This window comes from Heliangelus exortis, chromosome 3 (assembly GCF_036169615.1).
Source record: "Heliangelus exortis chromosome 3, bHelExo1.hap1, whole genome shotgun sequence".
Taxonomy (NCBI): domain Eukaryota; kingdom Metazoa; phylum Chordata; class Aves; order Apodiformes; family Trochilidae; genus Heliangelus; species Heliangelus exortis.
This window is the reverse complement of record NC_092424.1, coordinates 85,780,444-85,801,116: the sequence shown is the minus strand read 5'-3', so window position 1 is coordinate 85,801,116 and position 20,673 is coordinate 85,780,444.

Below are 20,673 nucleotides of genomic sequence, written 5' to 3'. Positions count from 1 at the left end.
TGCAACAGGTTCTACTAAAAAGTCTGTCCCCATCTTTCTTACAAGCCTCCTTTAAGTACTGAAAGGCTGCAACATGGTCCCCCCAGAGCCTTCCCTTCTCCGGGCTGAACACCACCAGTTCTCTCAGCCTGTCTTCACAGGAGACTTGTTCCATCCTGCTGTCTTTTTGGCACTCCTCTGGACCCACTCCAGCAGGTCCAGGAGGACTCTGGAGTTGAACACAGTACTGCAGCTGGGGTCTGATGAGAGCAGAGTAGAGGGGCAGAATCAACTCCCTCAACATGCTGGTCATGCTTCTTTTGATGCAGACCATGAAGGACACAGTTGGCTTTCTGTGCTGCAACCACAAGTTGCCAGACAATGTCCAGCTTTTCTTCCACCAGCACCGCCAACTCCTTTTCTGGAGTGCTGCTCTCAATCCCTTCTTCCCCAGCCTGTATTGATAACCAGGGTTGCCTTGACCCAGGTGCTGGGCCTTGGCCATGACCTTGTGTATAACATCACCCAAGACTGTTAATGTCCCTCTTGATGGCATCCCATCCCTCAGGCGTGTCAACCGCACCACATGCCTTGGTGTCATTGGCAAACTTGCTGAGGGTGCACTCAGTCCTGCTGTCTATGTTATTGATGAAGCTATTCAAAGATGACAAAAAAAGTTCAGTCATCAATAAAAAACATGGCTTGCTTCTACTTGCAGAATTCAGGGTAACACCAGAAGGGTTTCTTTGCCATAGAATACCTGCAACAAGATGTCACATCAGAGACTAATAAAGCAGGCTTTGGGTACCCTAAATTATATAGAGTGAGAAATTATTATAGAGAGAGAGATTAGTGGAATACCTGGGCTTTAGGCTAACTAAATATTAGATTAAGGGCAAAAAAAGAGTTTTCTTAATAGCTTCAATCCCCAGAGAGAAGTTAATCCTGCATGTCACACATACCATAAACTGATTCACTAATAGTCTCCACCATCTGCTAAAAAAATAGAGCAAGTCATTCATTTACAAGAATGTGGTAAGGTTGATAAATCCTCAAAGGCTAATGAAGTAAAAGGTTCTGGGCAAGGATTTAGTGAGATCTATGCTCATGGGAATACTGCTGGCATACCATACATCCCCCTCCTTGAGCCACTTAGGTAAAACCTTTGATTTTTTGGGAGACAGCTGGGCACACAAGCACATCTTTGGGCTTCATATCTCATGCTGCCAGTGTAGCCATGCCACCCATAAACCACGGGTTGCCTGCAAACCTACAAGGCTACCAAATTACTGTGGGCTTCCCTGAATGCTGACATGTGAATATAAAGGAAAAGGCCACAATCTTGTGTTTCTGCTGAATTGACCCACACACAAGGGCAGATCTCATTTTCCAAAGCACTGCCCTCAGCACACCCTGCCAGTCATACACTTGTCCCAGGTATGCAGGCATGTGGTCAGAGCAGCTCTGGCCCCAGAGCCTGGAGAGCTACAGGGCACCCCAGGAGACAACAGCACTGCCATCTCCTTTCTGACCAGCTGCAGCCTCACTAACCAAACCACTGCATTGGATAGACAATGTTTAATTCTAAACCTTTTAGAGATACTTACTGCCTAAGTTGGAGGAGGAGGTAAGAGACACCCATTCACATGGATGTACATATGTATTTATAGCAAGTGAGTTGATAAAAATAAAACTTAAACCTTCAGCTATTGGCTTTAGGCTCAAGAAAAACTGACTGAGCCCAGAGGAATATCACATCTCTCTTCTACCAGAGAGGGAGAGGGCATGGTCTGTAGCTGAAAGTCCCTTGGCTGAAATGGGAATTCAGGTGGCCTGGAGGCCTCTCTAAAACACAGCAAAGTAGCAGCTGCTTGTGCAGATCTCTCCCAGGGCAGTGTGGCCTAGGGAAAGCAATGAAAAAAGGTTTGCAAGCCTTTTAGGTCTTAATATGTTAACATAATTATGGCAAATTTCAGGCAGAAGTCTACTGATCCCCAGGAAATTCCCAAGCATTGCCACCCTTGCCTGCCTGGCACTGAGGTGCACTCGGGGATGGGGCAGGCACAAGCCTGCACTCACCTCTGGAGAGCAGCAAGGTGGCAAGAGAGGTGGTTACTGCAAACCAGCTTCCAGGGGAGAAAATCACAGATGACTGGCCATGTGAATTGGAGGGAGGACAAGTTGCATTCTTCTGAATGCATGCAGGTGAAAAAATTGCATTCTTTGAGATGAGTTGTGCTTGACAAGTCACAGTGTGGTTTGTTGGTGCCTGCTGAATTACTGGGCCTGCTTGCACTTCTTGCTGGAATCACCTGCAATTTTCAACTTCAGGTACGACTGTAGATAAGGTTTGATGCTCTGTCACAGTGTGGAAGTCTTGTGGGATCTCTTACTACTATTTTGGATATTGTGAGCAATCCAGGTCCTCTCAGTGTCAGGGACAGCATTGCTAGCAAGCAAATTATCTGCAAAACTGTGCAATGGGCATTTGCACTTTGTTAACTGCTTGTACAGTTTTAATAACCTTGTAATCTCAGCCAAGACCATGCTTGGCAGGACAAACAGAGTTTTGCCCTGTCCCTGGACTTCTCCTTGCCAGAAGTGCCTCTGCCAAGATGCAGCTCTGACAGGATTAGCTGAGAGCAAGCAACTAAACCAGGGAGTTACTGTAATGGAAAAATATGAGGTTGGTGTTTTTTAAGTTGATGTGATTAGCAAATGAAATATAACCAGTTAACAGCACCAAACAGTCTGTAGCACCCTAAATACTATAATGGGACTTTAGCAGTTCTAACAGGAGTTAGCTCAACCCAGCTTTGTCTGATAAAAATACCAACATCTGCTCTCTAGCAGGAGCCAGGTAGCAGGGATCATATCATATATTTTTGGAAGGGATCTTAAATCACAGCCTTTCACAGTCACTAAAGTAAAGACATTTTGAACTTGTCTCCTGAAATCCCTATTTTGGAGCAGCTGTTAGAGTCAGCAGGATTTCTGACACTTATTTCAGTGAGAACTCTAAATCAAAGCATCTTTTGTTGGAAACATGGTGGTGATGTACCTGTTGGAAAAGAATTTTTAAGGATGAAAGACTACAGAGTACGTGTTTAAAAATGGAGGCAGGCTATCAGGAAAAGCTCTCCAAAAGTTCATGCAATTCCAAGACTGAAAGAAACTCCAAGACAATTCTTAAGTGAAACCCCTGCTTTGCAGCAGAACCAAGTATTTTTATACTACTCTAACCTCTTCTTAAATCTAAAGTGAAGGTTATGCAAAAGCTTTCCTTAAAAGAGAACCTGGAAAATGTTTCCTAATATATAGTATTATTTTGCTTTACTGCAAATTTGTCTATTGTCTTGTCATTAGACAAGAAATATAGTTAATCACTGTCCAATAAAATGGTTTGGGTTTTTTTTTTTCTCATTTTAAGACCACTATTATATCCCCTGTATATTCCACTTCCTTAGAAATCAGGGTATGTGAATTGTTGCATTCTTGTTCTTTTTCCTGTGATTTTTTTTCTTCTTTAGAGAAGGAAACTAAAGCTCAACGCAGTATTCCACCAGCTCTAAGAACAACCAAATTATTAACTCCCATATCTTATCTGAAACTCCTGGAAATACATCTCATGATTTTTTTCTTTTTGTGCAGTAGCTTCCTGGGTTTGGCTCATGTCAAAAATGGTGGGAGGTTGTAACCCCTGATACTTTTCTGCAGAGTTATCCCAGTTCCTTCTCTCTTGACATCCCCAAGCTAATATCTGCTCATTTGATTTTTTCACTTGCTAAGTGCAGCACTTTGTACTTGTCTTTATTTCATTTTATCTTATTGATTTCCGGCATTTCTCCAATTTGTCAAGATCATTTCAAATTCTAAACTTGTTCTCCATAGAGATTGCAACCCCTCCCATCTTAGTGTCATCAGCAAATTAGTATACATGCTATTCCATCATTTGAACTGCTAATGAAATTATTGAAGAGAACTGGCCCAAGATAGCCCCCTGTGGGAGCACATATAAAATGCTTGTCTGATTTGATAGTGTTGATAAGAATGTGAATCATTCTGACTATATTTTTTCCAGCAACATATCCACTGTACAAAAATTTCAACCAGGCCACCTCCAACTGTGCTATGAAACACTGGAGAACATTGTACAGGACTGTGTCAAAACCTCTACTGAAGAAGTCACAGAGACTGTTTTCCACTTATCCAGCAGACTTATTGAGAGAGGAAATCAAATAAGTTTGACATGGTTTGTTTTTCACAAATCCATGCTGGCTGTTTCCTATCACCTTATTATTCTCCAGGTGCTCATAAATCGACTGTGTAAGTTTGATCCAGGATCTTCTCAGGTACTGAAATTATGCTGTTTTTTCTAAAATTCTCAAAGGTTTGCTTTACCCACTTTCCAAAGACAGAAAACCATATCTGTCATTCTTTATCCTCTGACATCACAACTGTACTTCTCAAGTTCTCAAAAATACTCTTTTCAGATTACCTCTGTGTGCTTTTTCTGGCCCAAATTCACCTCAAGACACAGGCACTGTAATTGCCCCCTCATCCCCCCCCCCCATCCCATCCTCCTAGGCTGTCTTTGGTCTTCCTCACTGCAGCCTCTGATGCCATGCAATGGGTCTTGCAGATGAGAGGGTAATTCCTGCCTTCCCTCCACTTTAAACTATTCCTCTCCCCCAGCCCAGGGGCTTCCCCAGCAAGTTTCACCCATGCCAAGCTCTGTGGGGAGCAGCCTCTCCACAGCCCTATGCTGCCTCTCAGGGGATGTTACAGAATCTCTTAGGAAGGACGTTCAATAAATCCACTCCAAAAAAGTAACTTAACATTATGCAAGTGAGTGGTTACAAGTCCTAAATTCTGAGACAGAAGCTCTTAGTAAGGACTCTTGGATAAAGTCTTACTATATATTCAGCCTAGTATGATAGTCTGGAGAGCATTTCAACAAGATGTAGATTAATTATTATTCAAAGGGGTTTTTTTCTTTGTTCCGTTTTGTAACTCTTTTTGTTAATATTAATGGTGATCAGCTCCTGGAAACAATTGTGAGTACCAGAGCCAAAGAAGGAAGAGGAAAGTCATTAACATATCAGCTTCCAATGTGTCATTTTTCACATGCACTCCTTCTGTTAAGTATGGCCTTTCTTTCAGTTCCATCTGCCTTGTAATGAATTCGTAAAAAAAAAAAAAAAAAAAAAAAAAGAGGTAACAAACAAAACCAAACAAAAAAACAAACAAAAGCAAACAAAATTCAAACTTTTTTATTGCTTCCTCTTTTAAAGTTCAATCAGTTCAGATGGAGATTATTTTCCTGGAAGAGCTGATAGAGTTTCTTGACACAATTACAACACTTGTAGGAAAAACATACTATAGGTGCTACAGGAAGCTACCCATATGGATAAAGGTTATGATCTTACATGATTTCTCCTCTCCCTTACAGTCTGTAATATTATATGAGCTAAAGAAGGAATGCATTGATAAAATGAGAATTTGGTTAGTTACGTCTTACTTCAACTACCCAACTCCTTTCTCAAACACAAACTTCTTGCAGGGCTATTTCTATTCTGAGATCCTGATGTAGTGTTTCTCCTGCAATCAAGAGCTGACAAGTCAGTGCATTTGCAGCATGCCAGCCAGGCAGTGCTCCCTTTCAGAAATTTCTGCTGGCTTAGCAGAGAGAAGGCCACAGTACTCATTCTGGGACCAAGTCTGTGGCACCCACCAGAAGGACGAGGGAACAATTAGGAGAAGAAACTGAAATGCTGTGTCCCTTCCACACCTGTGGTACTGAGTGAAGCCAAATCAACAACTTCCCGTATTTGGCTCCATAGCAGACATTGCATTTTCAAGGTTTAATGCCAAGTGTTTTTCTGTTTTCATGCTGAGAAACGATCAGCATATTGATGGAAAGCACATAGCTCCACTTCTCCTCTCACTTTGCACTAGATATTTGGATGCCAGCAACCCGTAGTCATAGGTGCAGGGAAGTGTTGCTTCCAAGAAGAGTCTATGCACTTGACAGCTTTGACTGCAGATGTTTTCTTACTGAACTTTTAATTAACAGACCTTTGTATATACCTACACCTAGAGCATAAGGTATTAACCACTTGCCAGGGTGTCTGCACTTGGCATAGCACCTGAATGCAATACCTGTAGCTTTTGACATTACTCTCATTGACCATGGATAAACCTCATAGAACTCACAGTTCTTCCCTATCAAAAACCTCCACTTCATCTGCCATGTAAAATTAAAAATAGTCTCTCTCTCCCATTAGAAACATACATATTTTTCAGAAGTTTGTTTTCATCTTAGTCTGAGACAAATAGTTGAATATTTTTTAATTTAACAATATAATAAATATACTGCTATTGTAATATGAGTATTAACATATCCTAGAGGCAAACTGAAATATAATGATTTGTCAAAAATTTTTGAAAAAAAAATTGATCCATTACTTCAAAATATGCCAGCGTGAGTGTGTGACAGGTTTTGCCCATTACATGTTCTCCCTCCAAATACTTACATCCTTATATTGACCTCAAATATCTGAAGAGCAGGTCATTATATCACTATCTGGCTATCTCACATACTAAAATTAATTCACCTTCACAAGTGCCATGTTTATTAGGTAATATTATCCTTCTTATATAAATAGGGGAATGTATTCTAGGACCAAGGGGCAATGTTGTCTGTCTGATAAATCATAGATGTTTTTAGCCCAGATACTGAACCACACACTCAGACAAGTGCAGGCAACTTACATTCTGCTTTTTTTGCCTCCTGTTTGACTACTCTGAACCACCAACCTGATTCCTCAGCTACACCTGCATGCACAGCATAGCCCAGGCACACAACTTGGTTGTGTGAGAGAACATTGCCCTTCTCTGTCCATCTTGAATAGACACTGCCTCACCCAAAATCCAGGGACCTTGGAGATGTCCTAACCCATGGCAGGTCCTCAAAAGCTCAGGCAGCACCTGTAGGTCAGTCTGTCTGAGCCATAAATTTGTTTGTCCCAGTTGTGCAGTATTGTTATTGATGGGGGAGTGAAGGTGATGGTGCTGGAGGATGCATGAACCCCACTGTGCTCAACTCCTTAGGAATGAAATATCTTGACACAGAACTGTGGAACAAAGGTATTTCACTGAGGGAGGTAGGCTGCAGTCTTTCATTATATATTGCAAAAATGCCATCTCTTAAGCACAATCATCTTGATGTCTTCCCACACTGCACCTGTAGCTGTGCATCGATCTCATCTCAAGCTGGTGCCTAAGTGGCATCATTTATGTCATTTGCTGTGACTGTGCAGTGGTTTACCACTCTGCAGTAAGTGCTGGTTGTTGTTATTGAACACCAGGTCTGAAGTTTTTGTTTACCATGAAAATAGAAAAGTTTTCACCATCAAATTGTCAAAATGTATAGGTTGTGGCTCACGCCTGTGCCTTTCTTTTCCGATATGATCTCAACAGCTACATGACAAAAAGATTCAGAAAAGTTTCTCCTTTCAAGTCTTACTTTTCTCCCTAGGAGAATTAATTTCTGTTTAGCAGCTGGAAACATTTAGAAAATCCCACAGTGAAGTAAAAATAACATAATTTCTGCCATTGACACCGAACCCCCTCACAGCTTTCACAGGAGCATTTGCCCTAAGGAAATACTGCTGCAGCAAGTATAATTACAGCTGGGTAACACAGACTGAAGAGCCACGTTACAGCAGCTTTAGCAGAGACTGTATTATACCAGTAATATGTTTCACTACATGTTTTACTAAAGGTTTTCTGAGATTGACAGGTCTTCTATCAATTAATGTTATTCCTATGGTGAATTCAATAGATTAATATTCACTGTACAGTTCTGATGTTCTGGGAGATATAAATGTATTCTTTGATATTGTCCAGGCTTTCCTTCTTCTTCTGCCCATTTTTTGTAACACTCAGAACAGTATTTCTGTCTTGTTAATCATGTGCTCAGCCTTATTGACATTGTGTTTTGTTGTGGTGTCCCCTTTTATTCTGATCTTTTCCCAATGACACCTGGGATACTGCAGTGCTATTCACTGCCCTGCCCAAGCCCTAGATAATATCTGGGCCTCAGTTTCTTGTCTTACTGATAGCTGCCTGGGAGAAGAGACCAACCCATCCTGGCTACCCCCTCCTTTCAGGGAGTTGTAGAGAGTGATGAGGTCTCCCCTGAGCCTCCTCTTCTCCAGACTGAACACCCCCAGCTCCCTCAGCCCTTCCTCACAGGACTTGTGCTGGATCCCTTCACAGCCTCCTTGCTCTTCTCTGGACCTGCTCCAGCACCTCAATCTCCTTCCTGAGCTGAGGGGACCAGAATACCTCTGCTCTCAGAAAAGGCCAGATGAGACTCAGAACCAGAAAAGACTCAGCTATAGGGGCAAAGCCTTTTTAAAGTATGCACTGCTTGCCTAGTTCCAAGTTGTCACAGTAACTGGAATCCAGATTTTCCTAACCCAATTAGGAAAAAAGGTGCAGTGATCTGTCCATGGCTGTTAGGCAGAGAATGAAGCTCTAGGAGACAAATACCTTTCAGGCAGCAGCCAGCTGGTCACTGGCCCAGAGAGACGTGAGAACTCCTATAATCCCAAGATACAGTCCTCCAAGGAAATGAAATTGGTACAGTAGGCAATATTGCTGAAGATGACAAGAAAGAATAAAGAAGTATTGGTTGCTAATGAAAAACCCTTTGGGAACTACTGCCTTCTCCTAAATATGTCTTTGGCTGGTGTATTAAAGGGTATTAGTCTATTAAGGCTGATTTGGATGACAACTTGTGCTGGGATCCTTTACTTTTGTTTGAAACTCAGCAAGTCACAATAGATTAGGAAATGAGGCTCCTTTTTGTTTTCTTCCTACTAATTAAGCTTTGCAAAAAGTTTTAAAAAATCCTTTACCTTCCAGTAAAGAGGCTTACTTTCTGCAGGTGTAATGATTTAATGATTTACTATGATAGAGATGATCAAAGAAGGGCTGTCTGTCTTGGAAAAAGAAAACAGGTATGAGGGTCTCTAATCCTGGTGTTAATGAGGGAAAACGAATGGACAATTTACAGGTGTGGGGTTTTTGTTGGTCATTTTTCTTCCTTTTTTTTTTTTTTTCTTCTGAAATTTTCTTCCAATTTTAAAGCAGTGAGTTTATCCACTTTAAGAAAAATCAGAATGTCTGATCATAGTGCAGATCAAGAGCTCCATTTGCCCAGTATCTAGTCTCCAGCTACAAGTGAATTCTAGAGAAGAGTGGGAACAGATATTTTTTAGATTGGATGTTAGGGATAGTTTGTTTTACTGGAAGGGTTATCACACATTGAAACAGGCTGCCCAGGGCAGTGGAAAAGTCACCATCCCTGGAGTTATTTAAAAGTCATATAGACATAGTACTTGGGGATATGACTTAGTTAAGGTCTCGTCAGTATTAGGTTGACTTTTGGACTCAATAGCCTCCAAGGTCTTTTCTAGCTGAGGTAATTCTGTGATTCTGTGAACAGGACAGAATTTGATACCTCCTGATCTTCAACTATTTTCAACTTAGAGAATTTTCTGAACCTGATTTGTTTCCTGTATTTGGGAATATCTCCTCCACACACGTTTGTCCATCCTCCCCTGAAAATTATGGAAATATTCTGTATTTACAGCTTCCATTGGTAGCAAGTGTCCCAAGTCTACCATCATTGTGGGAACCACTGTTTTTAGTTTTGTTTTTCACCCAGCTCCTGTTAACCATATTTTTAGGCTCCCAGTTCTTGTATTGGAAAAAACAGTTGCTCCTTCTTCACTCTCTGTGCCATCATGATTATTTTCCCTTACTCCTATCAAGTATCTGAAGGGGGCCTACAGGAAGGCTGGAGATGGGCTGTTTGCAAGGGCCTGCAGTGATAGGATGAGGGGCAATGGCTTTAAATCAGAGAAGAGTAGATATAGATTGGATGTGAGGAAAAGGTTCTTTACCATGAAGGCAGTGGAAAAATGAGACAGGTTGCAGGAGGGTTGGACTAGATGGCCTTTAGAGGTCCCTTCCAACCCAAATTATTCTATGATTCTATTTGTGTCTTGACAGAGGAATGATCTGCATCCTACTTGTTCCTTCAGCCAAAACCATTGAAGCATTCTGAAGATTTGATCCTTTGGGATACTCTTTCTTGAACCTCTCCCAGCACCAGAGCATCACTTCGGAGAGTAAGCAACTTAGAACCACACACAATATTCAATTTTTTTTCTGTCTTTCCTCTGGCACTGAAGTAGAATACGACTGCCATTCTTCTGCCTATTCCTACAGTGAGCTCTGGCCCATCCTTCTTCAAACCCAAGACCACCCCCCCAGGCACTGCCGGGGCTGTTCCTGTGCCTGAGGAGGGAAGGGGAGGGCCAGTCAGGTGACCCACACAGACCAATCACAGCGCTCCTGCCCATGGGGATGGGTACAAAATGGCTCCTTGGAGAACCCTCTCCTCATTTCTCTGCCTGGGGTGTGGTTGTGGTTGTGGTTGTGGTTGTGGTTGTGGTTGTGGTTGTGGTTGTGGTTGTGGTTGTGGTTGTGGTTGTGGTTGTGGTTGATGGTTGTGGTTGTGGTTGTGGTTGATGGTTGGTTGTGGTGACTTCTGCTCATTTCCTCACTGGAGAAGATGATTCAATGGGACAAGTTGTCTTCTTCTGCCATCCCAAGTAGTACCCCAAGTAGCTCTAGGGCTATTGTGAACTGTTCCTGGGAGCCCCCTCTGCTGCCAGATTCAGTGTGGACCCCTCCTGCTGGAGAAGGAATTACCAGGTGAGGATTGTCAGTTCCATATCTACACATACTTGTAAGTCACCATCATCATTATTTTCTTTTGCATGCGTGGATTTTTTGCAAGGATAGCAGGTGTTAGTTTTATTAATGAAACTTTGCTAACCCTGTAATAAGCAGGAAACACAATAATATGTTATTCTGGTATCTTTCTCCATGTGCTGATGATTCCTCTTTGCACACTGCTGATCTTGCTCTTATCACCTTAAAATAGACAAAGGATGGCTTGTGGGATTTGGGAGATAGTTAAAAATGGGAAATCTAAAATTTTAATGTTAAATTAATTAAAGAATGAAGTTTTACCAAATCTTCTATCCAAAGTTTGACTTATTTTTTCATTTGAATTTATAGCTTGCAATGCCACTGAATATAATTCTTGTCTATAATGTGCTTTATTAAACTGTGCAAGCAGGTTTTTTCCCAATAGGCTACTCTGCTCGATAAGAAAAATCGAGCTGATTAAATGATGCCCATTTCATCCTCATTAGAAACCTATTTCAGTATAATAAAGTGCAGCTATGTCACAGCTCCTGGCTATTTGCAGTCCTCATTATTATCCCTATTACACCTCTTCATAATTTGTCCCAAGCATTTACTGATGTATATTAATGTGAGTATTCTGTTTGCAAAGTCTTCACCTTGAGCTTTATGGCCGACACAGTCTCAAGCAGGGTACCTAAACCCGTATGTCAGCTGACATAGCTCCAGAAAAAGGCATCTACCAGACATTTCAGCCAGCCCCATGCTCAGAAGTGCATAGTATACTGCAGGTATGCTGCCATAAATGTCAGTAAAATGCTCCTGAGGAAGGCAAAGCTCTGTATTGATAAAAAAACACCTTGGATATTTTTACATATATATTTTTCTCTGGTCCTTCATGATGATGTAAGCTGTTCTAAAACCAGTTCATACTGATTTTGCCAATTAACTGCATCTTCATTAGAGTGTGAGTTGATACCATAGTATTTGATGTTACTCTGAGTCTGAGAAGCATACAGCTATACCTGGGAGGTGCATTTAACTGATAAATTCTCATTTTGGGTACTAAGCTCTTTTCCCCTTTTCCAGGTGTGGTATGTGTATAGTTGAGTTTTTTTAAAAAATATTATTTATTTCCAGGTATGACTGGAGCTTTCCTTGCTAAGTCATCTGCCTGGTGACAACTCTTCTCAACTCCCCATCTCCCTCTTTCTCTTTCTGCTCACTGTATTGTAATTGTCAGGTTTTCTTCCTCACTTTACAAGACCTGCTCCTTTCCCCTCTCAAACCTGTCCTTCATCTCTGCTATGCTATTATTTTTTTCCTTATGGGTTTATTAATGGCTTTGTACTTGCACAATGTGACTTTGAGTCACATTATCCAGAGGAGCGTGAGGAGAATGTGTAAGATAATGGGGTGCTATTTGGGATTGTTTACTAGTCCTGGAAAAATCTGTTTTGAAAATCAGAAGGGTGTGGTATCAGAAAATTACCCTCAAAATAGCTGCAAAGAGTTATTGTGAGCACATGCTCTGAGAAGAGGGCAGCTGGATAGAAAACAATTTAAATAAGGAACAAGAAGTCTCAAAAACTGATAAGAAAAGGAAAACCAAATGTGGCTCAATCAATAGCCAGTTGAAGTACGGGCATGAGAGAGACATTAAACATTTCAGGAACAAAAGGAGCAATAAGCTTAGTTTATTGTTCACATTATTACACTAGCATGAAATAAATATCTTTTTAGTGATGACCTAATAGGACTTGGGTCTTGGCCCTGTTCAGCTTATTTTTTTTTATCTGTAATGTAGAAGAAAATACAGCCTTAAAATTGCTAAAGCATTCAGACAGCACAAATATATAGTTTTGTACCAAGACCCAAACCAGGACAATAATCAGACTTCTGGATTGCTTACAAAGGAGAGGAAATACACTGTGTGTTTTGCTATGGGCAAGGAGAAGCCATATTTCAGCATAAAAGGAATGTAGGGTTGTGAGACTTAGAAGGGGAAAACCACCCAGGTTCTGAAACATGGGTTGTGGTTGGTAATGTGTAGGGTGCAGGCCATGTGCATGAGTGTGGTACCAATGTATATTTTGGGTTTAGAAAAAAAAAGGAGTACCAAGCAGAACTAGAAAAAATGCATCTGACAGTAGTGTAATTTCTGCTAGGCATCTATATTTAAAGAGAAGCACTGAGAAATTGGATGCAACTCAGAGAAGAAAGCCCTGTGAATGATTAAAGGTTTGAGAGGTACAGCTTGTAGCAAGGCACTCAAAATGTCAATATGTTTGGATTATCAAAGAGGAGGTTAAAGGAAACTTGTTTTCAGTTCAGGAATATCTACAAAGGGAAGAAAACATTGCTAATGAAGGATCTTCAGAGCTGTATACAAAACAGCTGAAAGGTAAAAGAGGTAACTGAAGTTCACACTAGAAATAAATTGGTAGCTTTATCAGGAAACAAAAAATCCTGGGATATTACACAAGCTAGATCAGCACTAGTTGTTTATTTCTAAATAGAAAGTTTGATCTTTATCAACTGATGGCAGATGTAGAGAACCAAGAAGCAGTAACATCTTCTTGGAAGTCCTCCATATATTGTAAAATCAGTCTAGAGGGTTGCAATAATCTCTGATGGCTTTTGAAAATCAGTAAAATAGCTTCAAGTTCATTAAATGCATATAGTTTTTTTGAACAATGTTTGTGAAAATGCTACATTAAAAAAATTTATAACAACCATCTAAAATTTTAAAAAGGGGTAATTTTATTTTTACAGTGTTTCCATCAGAACCCCCAAATTTCTCAGTTACCGATTCTTCTTAAGAAAAAGAATCTTGATGATGACTCCCTTATTTTTCCCATTTCTTCCTTTCTTATTTTAACATCCAACAGATTGTTTCAGGGAGAATGAAGGGAGTGGGTTAATACTGATACTACAAGTCATTGCCTTAAAGTCTATCTAAACTGAAACATTTTATCTGAGAGGTTTGGATTATATATTTTTTTTCCCCTTTATTAAATGTAAGTCAGTATCAAGCACGTCTTCCATTTGCTCACCTGATGAGCCTTAACCTGGAACTTCGCTGTAAGCATTAAGGGTTTTAATGAAACCACAAAACTGGTTCCAGGAGCTATCTATTACACAAAGGGGAAAAAAGGTTGCTAGAGCACAAGACTTTGTAGTTCTCTGTGTTACATTGCAGGAAAATCAGCAAGAATGACAGCTCAGCTGTGGGATAATTGTACTCTTTAATACACAGAAATACTGGAGTGAGAAAGTTTTGTAATAGTTTAGTCATAGCTATTTCCAGTGACTTGGAGAGTTGCAATGACATCCATAAAACCTCCTGCAAGCTTGGAATCAGTAGCAGGGGAGAGCAAAAGCTGGTGATGGAGACCTGGGGCTCATTGTTGTGTGTTTGCATTGATGTGCCATGGAAATTTCTCCACACTGGGAGAGACTAACACTGAACTAATATTCATACTGTGAGCAGAATGATCTGGGTTATTATATGTGGGCTGTGTCTGACATCAATTTGAAAGCTGTGCAGGATTCATTTGTTAATGAATCCAAAGTAGACACTATAATTAATGCACATAAAGCATGGAAAATAGATCTGGTGAAATACAGATAATTTTTGTTTTTGTTAAGTTTACAAATTTAGTTAATAAAGATACCTACCTAACTGTTACAAAGCTAGACTCCTTAGTAACAGACACCACCACATTAAAAAAAAAGTTATATCAGTAAAATACATCTTGAACAAATTCATTGTTGTTTAGCAGTCAAATTTTTAACACCAATTTTCAGTGGGGAACCACTGGCAAACATTCTGCAAGCACTGCTAGTAGACTGAGCACTACCAAAAATTTTGCAAAGATCTGGATGTAATCCTGAGCTCATTACTGACTGAAACTTTGGGTGATACTGGGAAAGTGGTAAATATTGATGAAGGCTGGACTGTCTTTTGAGACATCTGAATAATTCAGTAGAGTATCCCATTCATACAGAAAATATTTTCACACAGCCAATATATCCTGATTTACAGGAATAGAAACTGTAGCCTATACCAAGAGAAGGGGTATTAATTGGCAGCCACTGACTCCCGAAAACCATTAGGGATTAGAAAGAGTGAAAAGGTGAATGGATGTCTCTGTGAATTAAAATGCCAATCCTGTAGTAAGAGAGGACACCAAGCATTGGCTTGGAGTAAGTGCTCTTACTCCAGGGACAGGTGAGCCTGTTACAGAACTGCTCTGCATATTTTAAATAGCACATGTTTTGGAAAAATCTTGAAATATTAGAAAATGTGCATAAGAGAACACTTCTGAGATCAGGAGCAATGCTTCTGGATGAAGATATTTTCAGTATTTTTACACTCTAGTTACTGCACTGAGCTTTGTGTTGCTGCTTCAGTTACTTGACCTAATTCCTCAAAAGGTTGCTCTGTGTAGTGTACCAAAAGGGAGCTTGGGAGGCAAATGAACTGCAAAGTGTACATCCCTTAACAGGAAAATACAGGGGGGGGTGGGGGGGTGGGGAACTATATCTTCAGACGTTCTGGGAACATCATGCCAGGAAACAAGACAGACAAATGTAAATGTGTAACAAGACAGATTTTTAATGATGAGTGTGTTTGGATGCTGCTAAAAATCTGCAGTGATGTTTTTTCTCTCATTGTTTTCACACTAGGTCTGAAGGCATTTGGAAAGTCACTGTATTCCAAATGAGCCATTGGGCTTAATGTTAAGGGCAGTAGGGAGGAAGTGTTCAGCCTGGTTATGTAGGAGGCCACTCTCTTACAACATAGGGCTCTCCCACCTTGAATTCTGTAGAGTACTGCCACTGGTTTAAGCTGTTTGAAAAAGGAGTGAATCTGGATGCAGTATCAGATGAATTGTATTTTCTGCAATTGCCTAATGAGGCTATAAAATTCCCTCGATCATTCCCTTGTGTTGTCAGACTGTTATGTCTAGCAGTTATTTTTGAATTCTTGTTAATAGACAAGAAAATATACAGGAGATCAATCAGAGGAGATTCAGAAGCCTTTTATTATTTCCCATCTCTTTATTCCCATAGCAATGACAAAGATGAAGCATCCTCTATAAAAGTGCCAGAGCTGCTAAATCAGGACTCATGTGAATGCATCTGCTTTTACCACCACCCTTGTGATCCTCCTCTTGTTTACATGGCTTTTATAATTGAAGTTATATTGTTGAAATCATAAGTAGTACAAGAGCTCCATATTTATTTTTCCTGTCCATGCCTTTGGTCTGAGATTTCTCTGATAAAGCAGTAGATTATCTTCCTGCTATGCAACCAATCCTTGCCCACCTCCCCAGACACAGCCATTCACACCATCTGCAGAGCTCTGATCTTCTGTCTTCACTTGTCCTTGTCATTAAAAGCAGAGGCAGATGCAGCCCCCGAATAAATGGGAGGAGCTGTGCAGATACAAGCACATAAAATGACACAGAAGATTTTACAAGAAACCAGAAAGTGCTAACAGAGACATTACAACACCCACCCTACTGCTCTTCTCCATCTGCACCTCTGGGAATCTGTCACTGGTTAAAGGGAACTCTCAGCTCTGCAGGATCTTTGCCATCAAGGTATTCATGTGTTCAGTCTATTTATTCAGGGGTAGAACTTCATATCTTGCATAAGGTCAAAATGCATTGAATTGGTTGAGCACTTTCCTCAAGGAGCTGTTTCCATATTTTTATATACAATTTCTGCGCTTTCTCCCACTTCTTGAAGGATGCAGGAATGCACTGCTAGCATCACTCAACCTTCCCATCCACCTGACATTTTGCAGATTTTTATGGGAAAGAAAATTAAAAATGCTTACTCATGGTCACACAGCGTGTCCACCCCAGGTTCAGTCAGGTAACCCAGAACTCATGGCTCCCCCAAAAATCAGGCATGACAGGCATGAAGCCTACCATGTATTTTTTTCTATTCTTACTTTTCCACTCAAGTATTAACACAGAGCTCACCTGGCAAGAAATTTATTTAGAAGTTTAAATGAACTTCAGCACCAGTGTGTCCTTTTGAATTTTTGTCCTCTCCTTTTCATGTTTGATTTTGACTCCAGTCTGAGGTGACAAAGGATTTGATGGTCTGGTATAAACAGGGGTATGACAGTAAGAAGTGAAGGTTCATACCAAGTCCAAATGCCCTCAATTTCCATTGAAATCGGTGATTCTCAGTGTCTTAACAGAGTGAATTTTACATTATTACACTACATGCCAGAGAATATTATCCAAAATGTCAATTTAAACATGGGTCAGCAATAAATGGCAGCTCAGAATCTGAATTTCATGCAGCACTGAAGCCACACTTCTACTAGATAGTAGAAAATGAAGAAAAGATAGAAAAATGAAAACAGTATTTTTATGTCCAACTTTTGGAAATAAAAAGTTTATAGGGAGTTTTCATTATATTTTTATTAATGCACAGTCTGTTTTGTTCCATTGATTCTTCATTTGCTTTGTTGTTTGAATCTCATTAATGTGGTCCAGAAATATGAACTGCAGAAGACATTTGCAGACCCCATAACTGAAGTTATGTGGAATTAAGTGTTGGAATTAATAACCAGACTGAAAAAAAAGAATATAGCACTTTATCAGGACAACAAAGAACCAAATGTGATAACATTTTTATGTCCAGAACCCCTCTCAGATGGCAATGTCATGCTGAGCTGATTTTCCTTGGCACATCAATTTCCATTCTAAAAAAAAAAAAAAAAAAAAAAATCATCTTTGGGCCTTGGATTCATCATACCACTGACAATTAATGATATTTTCAGAATGTCTCAGAATCCACCACAGTATGTCTGGCCTCTAGAGCAGCAAGACAAGAAAATTTAACTATTTAAAACCTATGTTTCCATTTGCCTCAATAACAGAAATGTAACAGTACAGTATCCTGAACACTTTCAGTGTATGAAATAAACAATATATTGTTCCTAAGCAGTGCTTGTCATAAGGAGAGAAAAGTGATTGCAAGGAAAAACTAGAAAAACAGATTTTTCCTTGTATTTTCCCATAAGTTCACCACTTACCAGTGCTCTTTTTTGGGACATGGTGCTTTTGCAAATGTTGTCTTTCAGATGGTATATTAGAGTCAGCTGTATACAGGACCTGGCAGAGAAGTTAGAGGATGAGGTATGAGCCAGAACACCAGGAAAAAAATCCACCTTGGGTAATTTCTCTGCATTTAGTAATTATTTCAGGAAATGGAGTTGTTTTTCTTCACTTTCTGGCCTATAATAATAAGTTACATCTGCAAATTGATGGTATGGAGCTTGATTGAGCACCTCCAGCTTGAGATTACTTTCCACCAGGTCCCTTCTATGAAGACAGCCCTTAATTCAATGCATTTTCCATTTTACATTGAGTTTTTTTATTGCTCTGGCAGCCAAGCCATGTTAATCACAAGCTCCCTGGTGTGCTCTGGGTCAGTCAGGAATGTCCCTGCCTTGTCCCCCTGCACTGACACACTCCCTGGGCACCACAGGTAGGAATGAACAAACACAGCAGAGGAAGCAAATGCCATCTGAAATCCCTGTTAGGGCTGGGGTTTGATGGGAAAGGACCATGAAAAGTCACATGAGAAATCATGGGTGGCACTGAAGGAAAGGGAGGTGAGTGGGGACTCAGGAGTGGGAGAGAACAAGGAAAAGCAGTGAAGATGAAGCAATTGGGAGGTGTAGGATGGAGGGATTTCACTAAAGGCTGAGTAAAATTGCACTGTGTCCTTTGAATGGCCATTGATTTCCCTTCTCAAGGTGGTAATTTTGCAAGTATTGTTACTACTTTGTTCAATTGTAAAAAGCTCAAAATGAAGCTCTTAAAAGCATACCTTTGCCATATAGTCTACAGGACATTTTGGGAGTGTTCAAATTGAAAAATGCTACAATAAAACTAGGTTATTAGAAATAATTACATATTCCAGTCTTGCAAACTTCTGAATCCTCCGTTCCCACAGTCAAAGCTTTTTATAGCACAAGGTTTTTATTCCTTTAATTGTAGCCTTATATTAAACTTGTCCTGCGTTTTATCTAGCTTGAGTATCTGGAACAATGGCTTATCCTTTCAACTATGTAACTTTTGAGCTCCTTTGTAGCATGAGAGAAAGATGAAGATGCTGAGTTCATTCACAATAATTATATTGTTCCATTGTAAAGAACCACAGAACACTCATCTTGCATTCTTTAATAAAGATCCAGCTGTAATTAAGCATTAGTAAGACCTATTAAAATGCTAGGCTACCTGGAAGATTGGTATCCTCACAAAAACTTATTTTTTCTCCACCTTGATCACTGTTATATTGGATATTTTCTATGCAAATTAACTACATTTTCTTTCTGAGGTATTGTCCTCCATTAAGCTTTCCATGATTAACTATACCTGTGACTTTCTACTCATAGTCAGTTTAGCCTTTCTCTCTGTAGTTCACTACTCTTTAAAACTCTCTCTTCACTTACCCACCTTCACTGAGCTCTGGAATTTCGTCAGGCTTTGGGATCTCCCCTTGGATATCTAATCATGGGCTTAAATGGGGAAAACCAAAACTCATTATCTTCCTTGTTAAATTCTCAGACTCTCTCACTCTCTGCTACTACTGCCACTATCCCTGTGTTGCCCTGGATACTATGTGGGGTTTATTTTTCTCCTTTTTGCAAACATCCAGGCCAGATTTAAATCCAACAGAAGTTCCTTCTGAAGCATATTATCATTGATTCTTAACAGGCTGCCATTCAGACCCTCCTCACCTCCCATAGCCTGAAAGACAACTGTACCACTTTTTGTTCTTTTTGTCTGTGCTACTCCTTTCAAACTATCCAAAGATGAGGGAAAAGCTTATGTGTTCCCGAGCCAGCAGCCCAGCCTTCTCTTCACAAATTCACCCTTACAGCTGCTGAACCTGAAATGTTACACCTCACGGCACAGGTTTTGCACAATTCTACCTTGTCCTAATTCTCTGATTTTTGTCTCAGAACATGTTGCCCTTCTGCCTTTGGTTATCTTGATCTCACCTTTGAAGGTTCCCATCTCTGCTTGGCTCACAGAAGGCTGTAATCTTCTTCCCACATCGCTCCTTGTACATCCGGCACTTGACCTGCTGTGAGACTGTGATCCTCTTTAAAACCTTCCACAAGACATCACTGCCTTCTGCAGCCAACACAGGTAGCCCCCAAGAAATCAGTCATCCATTAATAACCAAGACACTCTGAAGCTTATATTCTTGGTATTTTCTTATATTGTACTCAGAGAATCAGACTCAGTGGTACTTTGGAAACACAGAACTTCTTTTTATGTAACCACAGTGTTGTGATCTCATCCGCACTGTGCTTGTTTTCATCAGGTCCTTCATTATTACAACTTCTTTTGAATTCCATTTTAAGTTCTTTGAGGTGCAGATGTGGCCTTTCCATGTAGCCATTATCTTTCCATTTTCAAGGAACCTTGCTTCCTGAGGACTTCAGGTGACAATTTATAGGGAGAGGTCCCTTTTATTAGGAAACGTAGTAGAAGAAAAGTTAGTTGGAAAAGTTGTGCTTGCAAATCCTTTTTCAGATTATTAGGGATTAGAGGATTTAGGGAGCCCTGGATTGGAAAATTTGCCTAGCAAACAGCTTTGGAGAGGTTTTGATGGGAGTTGTTATGGAAAGAAGCTGATGTTTGTTCTTTCCATCCATGCAATAAGCTCCTAAACTCCCCAGAGTGCAGATGCTGCTTTGTGAGCTTTCTATTTTGACTATAGCCTGGTGACAATTTTTGCCAGCAGTTGCTTAACTTAGTAAGGTTTGACCTTTTCTTGCAGATGAAAGCAGTAGCTAATGTAATTTTAAAATCCTAGGGCAATGTACTTTAGTGCTACAGTATACACCAGAAA